Raw genomic sequence first — 8,401 nt, forward strand, 5'->3', positions numbered from 1 at the left:
TTAATATATAAATGTGTATATATATATATTCATTTATATATATATTCATATATATATGCGTATATAGATTATGGTATATACATATGTATATATTTAGCTATCAATATGCATATACCTATACGTGTAAATTATCATATTCATATATATATACATTATATCTATATAAATAAATCTATATATTTCACACACTTTGTATGTAAAAATATGTAAAAAAAAATATATATACAAATACAAAACATATTTAGAAATAGCATGTGGGAGCCAAAAACGGTGATGCCTGTGGTATGTAGACAACCCGACGACATTCCCTATAAAGCCTCATTAAACAGAAAAACCCATTATATGAATAAGGCGGATAACAGATTTTATTAAAATATTATTATATGTTTAATACTCGTAATCGTATTAGTTAAATTAATGGTAAAGACAGAGGTACATCTTTTGTCTTAAATATAATTAAATAAATAAAAGCCAAAAAAAAGGAAAAATAGAAAATAAATAAATAAAAAGCATACTTTCGAAATGATATTCGTCTTGTTAAGAGATACGGGGCTGTTATTAAAAAAAAAAAAAAAAAAAAAAAAAAAAAAAAATCAAATATATTAACCCATTCAGCACGTATGGGCAAGAATTCATGCTATGCCCAATGTAATACAAGTTTATTTATTCTATTTACACATAGATGGCTCTACAAGTGCTTAGTCACCGAACAGTCGGTTATTAGTCCTACCTATCTCACCTGTTTACCCTTTTCCTCGACTTTTGGAAAGGGTCTTTTGCAATATTCTAATTGTCTTAAATGTTATCTAGATTTAACAACAATTTAATAATCATAACATCAGTAACAATAATAACAGTACCGATGTCAACTGTATTAAAAAGAAAAACACTACTTGCCGGCTAAGCACATGTGGGGCCATCTGTATGTAACAACATTCATAAAAAAAAAACTACAGGGGACAGAACATAAATCCGGGACGATTGGGTTAACAATAAATAAAGTCATATGAAATAAACACAAACCAAGATCGCGTGTCCCCTCAGGCGCTCCGCACTCACCGCAGCGCCACAACCTCTCCCGCTAATGAGTTCGAGGCTTCGGTTAATGGCGGGCAATTATTGGCAGTGACTTTGCTCGATTCCGGAAACACTTTGGAGGAACGAGCGGCGGTTCTGATAAGTGATCAAGACCGTCTTTATTCTCATGCGATTTTTTTTTTCTTTTTTTTTTTCATATATCTGCGAAAGGTAGTTTTTGTGTTGACCTCAAAGGGAATGAAAACAAGAGAGAGACATTTTTGCCTCGGTTATTGTTGTCCGTATTGTTATTGTGCGGTTTACTGTCTGGAACCATTTTTTTTTTTTCTATCGGAAATACGAATATGAGTTTAAAAGTTTCCAATTTCTATGGTTCTAGATCAAATATTCTTTTGCGACTTTTACCAACTAAAAGATATGGAAATGTTTTCAATATCGATGCAATGCAGATCAATTTACGTTAAAAAAATCGCTAGATAAAGAAAGGAATGAATGAATCTGTTTAAGGAATGACCTGCCGTACATTTCCGGATAAATGTGGGTCCTATTTGTTTCAGTGAATAAATGATAAAAAATATAAAAGAAATTCTAAGTAGATTATATGTACATGTGTGTATATATGTATATACATGCATGTATACTTATACATATATATGTATTTCTTAACGGAATTGCATCTGCATACAAAATATTTATTTTGCCTGAAATCATTCTGTTTACCCTTGCAACTGAAATATTGTGTTCATTGGCACTCAGACAGATGGATATAGCTTGATGAACACCTATTTCAAAATTCTCGTATCATTCAATACCAAACAAAGGGAAGCGAAGACTGCGTATAGAAATGCAAATGTAGGCTGCTAGAAACTCACGTCATGTCTTTTTCTTTCTCCACCTCCTTCTTAATATTTTTTCCTTCTCCTCCTTCTGTTCTCAAAGGGTTAGCTAAAAAAAAATAACACTTCAAAAATTGCAACTTTATCTTTATTTTCAGCGTTCGTTTTAAGGAATCAGAGCGGTCAGGTCAACGGAGGAAACATACACAAGGTTTTAATGAGGAAGGGACACTATTTACACTAAACAAACAGGATATTTACAAACAGAAGGGAGAGGATCCAGCGGATCAGGCGAGGTCACATGGCGGAAGGAAGCACACACGTCAAAGTCACGGGACAACTGCTGAATTTAAGGATAAGGATAAGTCCGATATGCGAAGCTGAGCTTCGCCTGGGCTATGCCAATGAGGGGAGCCCGCCCTGAGTCGACTATTGTCGACTCGCTAACGTGTCAGCTGGTGCTAACTCGGCTTAGTCCTTACCCGCTGTGGTACCCAGCCACAGCAGTAACCTCCAAGCGACAATTGCAACTTCTCGCGCCTGGGCGGGGCGCGAACCGATGACCCCTCGGATGAAAGGCCGACACCTTACCACTTACCACTACTCCTACAAAGAAACAACCTCCTTAACGAAGACCTATACATACCTGAATATCACTCACAAACAAACACAAACACCGCGGCTAGACCGGTGACCACCACACAACCACAGCCCTTTACCTCCCACACACAATTTCTCCCACAACCACAACTACAACGCCAACCAAGACTAAGCTTACAACCAAATACTACAAAAAACACAAACAAATACAAATGCAAACTACCTATCACCACTAAACACACACAAGAAGAAAGACAAAAAAGACCCACTGCCCCCGGCGACCACCGCACCCCCTCGTCGTCACCATGACGACACCATTTTGGGGGTCTCCGATAGCGGGGATAGCCTCCAAATACCTCGCTACCTGCTCCCCACAAGGACGCAGCCCCTTATCTGCCTGTCGGGGGGAACCTTCGGGGGACTAGGAAGCATCGGGAATTGTTCCACCGATTCCCGAGAATTCTACGTCTCCCTCTCCCAGGAGTCCCTCCCGGACCTCGAGCGGGAAGCGGCTCGGAATCGTCCGCGACCACGGTTCCAGGAGCAGCAAACGCCACGAAAAGTGGGTCAGCGTCAGCTTGACTTACTGTAAGTAGCGTGCTGACACTTAGATGTGCTGCCTCCCAGGCCAAACTGCACCTGTTCAATGCCTTTACACACCCACCTCACACACACACACACCGCACTCACACTCACATCACATACAAATGCACACAAGCTACAGGTCAATCAGAATAAAGCACCCAGATGGATCTGTACTATGGGCTAGAGAAGAGTTGTATCGTGCTTCTGTGCCTCTTCCAGGCGCAGGAGGCTATGTAAACAACAACTACAAACCTCGTGTTTTGGTTGCCCGTCTGGATAGAGCATCCCTTCTTCAGGAGAAGAAGAACGGCCCTAGCCGCGATGTCTTCTCGCTGGACCGAGGCGATGAACAGGGGCTAGTTCCTGGCTTGGCAACATCATCTTTTCCTTTGTGTGCTTCTCACACTTCCTTCACGTCTTTCACCCCTCCTCCTCCCTTGTTTTGTTCGTGTCTTGATGAACTAAAGGGGGAGGAGGGATATGGATATGTCCGATATGCGAAGCTGAGCCTCGCCCAGGCTATGCCCATGAGGGGAGCCCTGCCTGTGTCGACTAATGCCGACTCGCTAACGTATGTCAGCTGGTGCTGATATATTAGATGGTAAATGGGGTATCTACTATGTTAGTCTAGTGTCTTATCTCTTTAGGGAGTGACTGTGTGGGTGTGAGTGCCCACAGGTTTGGCTGGGTGATGAAGGCTGAAGTTGTGGTTCTACGGGGGAGCCGGGAGGCTCCCCAGTCGGCAGTCCTTGGGTGCTGCTGCTATGGTCTTGCTCTGCTGGAGATCGGGGAATGGTGATCTCGCTAGCTGCCTGCAGCTTAAGTATATGAGCTCTGTGTAAGCGTGCAGGGAATGTGGGGAGCCTGCTCTCCAATGAGCGCAGACAAGGCGGCGGACCTGGGCATGAGCCAACCTGGGAAGTATGCTGAGCTTTAGGTTGCAGGGTCATGCTACTACACTGACTCGGCTTGGTCCTTACCCGCCGTGGTGCCCAACCAAAGCAGCAACCTCCAGGCGACAATTGCAACTCCTGTGTCGACTAATGTCGACTCGCTAACGTGTGTCAGCTGGTGCTGACTCGGTTTAGTCCTTACCCGCTGTGGTGCCCAGCCACAGCAGTAACCTCCAGGCGACAATTGCAACTTTTCGCGCCTGGGCGGGGCGCGAACCGCTGACCCCTCGGATGAGAGGCCGGCATGTTACCACTGCTGTACTAAGAATAAGGATAAGTCCGATATGCGAAGCTGAGCCTTGCCCGGGATATTCCCATGAGGGGAGCCCGGCCTGTGTCGACTAATGCCGACTCGCTAACGTGTGTCAGCTGGTGCTGACTCGGCTGAGCTTAGTCCTTACCCGCCATGGTGCCCAGCCACAGCAGTAATAGTTTATGGTGTGTTTTACTTGTCTTTTCACGTGATATGTTTCTCTTTGTTTCGCTTATTTTGAGATTTTTATAATATTTGATTTTTTTTTCTTTTTTTTTCTTTTTTTTTGCCTTGTCTGGCTCTAATGTATTATTGTTTCGTTCATGCTTTGTAGCACTGAGGATGAAGACGGTCGTGTTTGAAACGTTTGCCAAATAAAGATGTTCATCACAGCCTTGGCTATCATTTATATATATGTATGTGTGTGTGTGTGTGTGTGTGTGTGTGTGTGTGTGTGTTTGTGTGTGTGTGTGGGTAGGTGGATGGGTGTTGGTGTAATACTTGTGATGGTGATGTACGTGACATGTATAGAACTATTATGTACAAGACCTAGCGACAATCCCTATAAAATTTAATTGAACAGAAGGGCATTATACAGTAAGTCTAACACATTTTTATCACAAAGGCTTTGTGTTATATTACTCAGGGATTAATGATTGTAATCGCAGGTAGTAGTAGTTATGATAATGATGGGAATAATAATGTTGAGACAGCTTTTCCGATGCGACACCACTTACACAACACCATTACAGCTTCCAACCTTGCCGCGTAGAATGTCAATTAAACAGAAGAAATCACACAAAAAATCCATCGAAAAGACATTCAGCTTGTTATGATATTCACAACTGTTTAAGGGGACCGTCCCTGAGAAAATGCCGATTTTCACTTTTTTGTTTAAAAACAAAAAAATGGTCTTACAAATTTTAATGAATTTTGGTAAGATGAAATGAAAGTACTTCATTACGCATCTTTGTATTGAATTTTATTTAATTTGATCGAAGGGAATTGTAGGCGCAACGAAAAAAATATTTTTTAAAGTTAGGTTAACTCTAGCCTTCTTACGTCCCAGAGTTATCATTAAATTTTCTATATAACTTTTGCTGAGAAAACTTCTAGGACATATAAACAAAACAACGTATTCCAATTTGGAAATTCATTTAATTCGTTTTAAAATTATCGCATGTTCAATAACTGCAAAAAAAGAGAGAAAAAAAAATATTTTGAATTAAAAAAAAAAAAAAGATACTTAGTTCTATGCGCATGCTGACGTTCTGTTTAGGGGGAAAAGCATTTTGAGATCGGACAAAAACTGTAAGCAGTGAGAAGTCTGAAATATGTATATATATAAAAGAAAAAAAAGTTTACGAGTAATCAACCTTCAAACTTTTTTGATAATTATTTTTATTAATTTTCCATATTTTTTTCGCTTGCTTACCGGCTACTTTTTTACATAAGAAAAAACCCAACCATTGCTCTATCTCCTATTCTTTATTTCATTCAGATTGGATCAATAGTTATTGCAAAGCATCACAAAATACAATATAATATAGCACTGAAGTCGTCCTGCGCCGTAACTATGCGGTCCACGTGACCATAAAATAACGTTGTAATATCACGTCCAAGCACTTTTCTGCCGTCAGGGGTCCTCTATACCTCATATTACTTCGGTTGTCCCATTTTCTCCCCCCCCCCCCCTCCGACCGAAAATGGGAGGTAGGGAAGATAAAGGGGAGGGGGAGCTAAATATAAATATGCTCTTACGTAATCACCCATAAGCAAACAGGGTGTGCAACGGGAGGAAGGGAGAGTAAGAAAAAAGCAAATACTAAAACATGGATACTACTACTCATGGTTCCTGGTCCCCTTTCAATTGAGTTGAGCAAAAATCCTCAACGCACTTGAAATATCCCTTCGAAGAGTATCATGGGCTCATACACTCGCGCACACGATACTTTTACCCTCCTGTGATCCATTTCAATAGGTAACTTGACGTTGGTGCGGCACTAAGGCAGAAGTACATATAGTTGAAATTCGCTGATCAGTGAAATAGTTATCCGGGGTTAGGCCTTCGTTTGAACACCTATTTTTTTCTACGCGGGAGTTCATATGCACGTGGGTAATTCCACAGAAGTATACGAATCTGAAACAGGGCACAACTCACTTTCGGCCCCCCCTGACCCAACCCCCACAAACCCAGGGACGGTCCCCTAAAACAAAATAAGAAGCTAAATAAACGAATTAGCGAAAACAAATTAACGAATAATAAATAGATAAATAAAGTAAAATACAACTAAAAAACAAACCGAGACCGTGTGTCCCTTCAGGCGCCCCGCACTCGCCGCAGCGCCACAAACTCTCCGCTTTCCGCCTCGCCAGACCTCCAGCAAATGACTTCGAGGCTTCGGTTAATGACGGGCAATTATTGGCAGTGACTTTGCTCGATTCCGGAGGTACTTTGGAGGAACGAGCAGCGGTTCTGGTAAGTGAAGCAGCGCGATTTCATTCCTTTGTGTTTTGTATGAGTATTTTTATTTTCAATACTTTTGCGGGAGGTATTTTTGCGTTAACATCAAAAGGAATGAAGGCGAGAGAGACATTTTTACAACAGTTATTGTTGTTGGTATTGTTAGTGCGGTTTTATTGTCTAAAACCGAACATTCTTTCTATATATTTTATTTTTATCTGGATCAAAAAGACATGAAAATAAATTCAAATGTTTCAAGTCTGGCGTCTTTATTGTCTAAAGCAAAACATTCTTTCTTCGATTTTTACATATAAAAGATTTGGAAATAGCTGTAAATTGCAGAACTATGTTTTCAACCGCTCGTTTTACGGTACAAAAGTAAATAAGTCAATAAATAAACAAATGACCAGCTGTAAACAAATAAGAAACTACAGATTGATTATACGACATATTTAGTCTTACATTTGAGAGAATGTACGAATTCTCTGTTGCACGAACAGAGAAGCACCCAGTGAGAGAGAAAGAAAATGAGAGTGGGATAGAGACAGTGAAAGAAAGAGAGAGAGAGAAAAGAAAAAAAAAAAAACATCGAGAGACAGAGAAAGAGAAAAAGCGAGAGAGAGAGAGAGAGAGACAGAGAGAAAGAGAATATTGTGAAATCCAGTCTACGTTTAGATGAAACACTGTGTCTCATATTTCATGTCATTTTATTCGGAAATAACGATAGAGCGATATGAATATCGAATGGAAACCCTTGGTTTCTTTTAAGATTCAAACAAAGCCTCTGCCTGGATTATAGTAATACTACAAAAAAACAATGTTCATTACCTAATAAAAGGAAGTGAAAACAGCTCGTTCAAATGAAAAAGTAAGATGCTAGAAACTCTTTAGCCATGTAACTATGTTATTTTTTATTTCTTTGCCCAGAGGGAATACAACAAATAAATATAAAAAACAGTTCCAAAATTGAAACTTCATGTTCTTCTTCGTCTTGGTCACGTGGAGCATTTTTCGCCTGCTTAAGGAAGCCACAAAGCTCATTTTCCTTCGCTGTTTAGGTCGTCGGTCCGGAAAAACTGCTCTAGATCGCTTCTCACACTCTCTCTCTTCTCTTTTCCTCTCTCTCTTACTCTCTCTCTCTCTCTCTTTTTTCTCTCTCTCTCCTCTCTCTCCTCTCTCTCTCTCTCTCGCTCTCTCTCTCTTCTCTTTTCCTCTCTCTCTTATTCTCTCTCTCTCTTTTTCTCTCTCTCTCTCCTCTCTCTCCTCTCTCTCTCTCTCTCTCTCTCTCTCTCTCTCTCTCTCTCTCTCTCTCTCTCTCTCTCTCTCTCTCTCTCTCTCTCTCCCTCGCTCTCTCTCTTTCTCTTTCTCTCTCTCCTCCCTCTATCTCTCTCTCTCTCTCTCTCTCTCTCTCTCTCTCTCTATATATATATATATATATATATATATATATATATATATATATATATATATATATATATATCCCTCTGTCTCTCTCTCTCTCTTTCTGTGCCAGATGAAGTGATATAATAAAAGATATTATCTGTCTTCTCACTTTTGTCTCTCGCTTTCTCTTCCTTTCTTTCTTTTCTCTATCTCTCTTTCTTCTCCTCTCTCTCTCTCTCTCTCTCTCTCTCTCTCTCTCTCTCTCTCTCTCTCTCTATCTATCTATCTA

The sequence above is a fragment of the Penaeus chinensis genome, chromosome 22, assembly GCF_019202785.1.
Source record: "Penaeus chinensis breed Huanghai No. 1 chromosome 22, ASM1920278v2, whole genome shotgun sequence".
NCBI lineage: Eukaryota > Metazoa > Arthropoda > Malacostraca > Decapoda > Penaeidae > Penaeus > Penaeus chinensis.